The sequence below is a fragment of the Triticum dicoccoides genome, chromosome 2B (genome assembly GCF_002162155.2).
Source record: "Triticum dicoccoides isolate Atlit2015 ecotype Zavitan chromosome 2B, WEW_v2.0, whole genome shotgun sequence".
NCBI lineage: Eukaryota > Viridiplantae > Streptophyta > Magnoliopsida > Poales > Poaceae > Triticum > Triticum dicoccoides.
Genome location: NC_041383.1, coordinates 186,249,325 through 186,250,505, shown reverse-complemented (window position 1 = coordinate 186,250,505; position 1,181 = coordinate 186,249,325). Strand labels below are relative to the sequence as shown.

The 1,181-nt window shown below is 48.0% G+C and overlaps 1 long non-coding RNA gene across 1 annotated transcript in view; it reads left to right on the top strand.

Annotated features, from left to right (window-relative positions):
* Window positions 1–1,181, top strand: part of LOC119362969 — a 6,739-nt gene that overhangs the window by 4,667 nt on the left and 891 nt on the right. The window lies entirely within an intron of this gene.

The following is a 1,181-nucleotide window of genomic DNA, read 5'->3' as shown; positions in this document are numbered from 1 at the left end:
CCTCCATCGTCCGGTCCTCCAAGCTCTCCTCCGGCAAGCTCGAAGGCAGACCAGCCTCTATGTGTTCCACACGCCAGGCCTGCCAGTCGTGGACGATGTTTGTGATCTCGTGCCGGCGGCGCGGCGAGAGACGCTTCCACCACGCTTTGCCGCTCGCAATCATTGCGTGTACTCTGGCGATCGTGAACGGAAGATGTTTTTCTCCACCCAAATTTCTAAAGGTGGTGTAGTGGCAGCTGTCTCTACGACTGGCCTCCAAGAGTAAAATGGCTCTTAATCTACTTCAGTGTTTTTTGATTGCATGTCCCTCACCTCCACCCCAACCCCATCAAATATTTATCATGGCTCTTCCACTAATACTGGGCCCACCCCTGCTGGTGGGGAGAACCTATCATCACTCATCACTGCAACCACTTGCAAGGTGTAGGTAATTTACTCCAAGGTGCAAACACTGGACCTCAAGCCCCATTTCTCTCCCTGCTACCCCAGAAAGTTTACCATACTAAATTGCATACAAGTCCTTTATAAGTTTGCAAAGGGAACATGTAGTTCTTTGAAAATTACTGTCGGAGCTACCTTACGGCCAGGGAGGATACCCAACTTCCAAAGTAAAACTATTTATCAGATAATCATTTTTCATCGGATCGATACTCCCTCTCTGAATATAAGACTTTTTAGGTCACTACTTTAGTGATCTATAACATCTTATATTAGTTGAAGCCCTCCATCCCAATAATGTATGAGGCGTATTTTGACTGCCAAAATTCAAGCTTTCACCGTAAAATTCAACCTTGGAACTGAGACGACGCACTACTGTATGTACACAGCTCATAGGCTCCTATTTTTGGGTGGGCCGTGTGTATCGCCATGGCCCAGAGCTGTGGGTTCGGCAAGTGCTGATGGGTTGAAGTTTATCATCATTTGCACTACCTGCAAGGTGCAGACATACAGTGGCGGAGCTTCATGGGGGCCAAAGGGGCATATTTTGACTGCCAAAATTCAACCTTTGAACTGAGAAGATATAGCTATACGCACTACTGTATGTACACAGATCATAGGTGGGCCCTGTGCCGCCACACTTATCGCCATGGCCCAGAGCTGTGGGTTCGGCAAGTGCTGATGGGTTGAAGTTTATCATCATTTGCACTACCTGCAAGGTGCAGACATACAGTGGCGGAGCT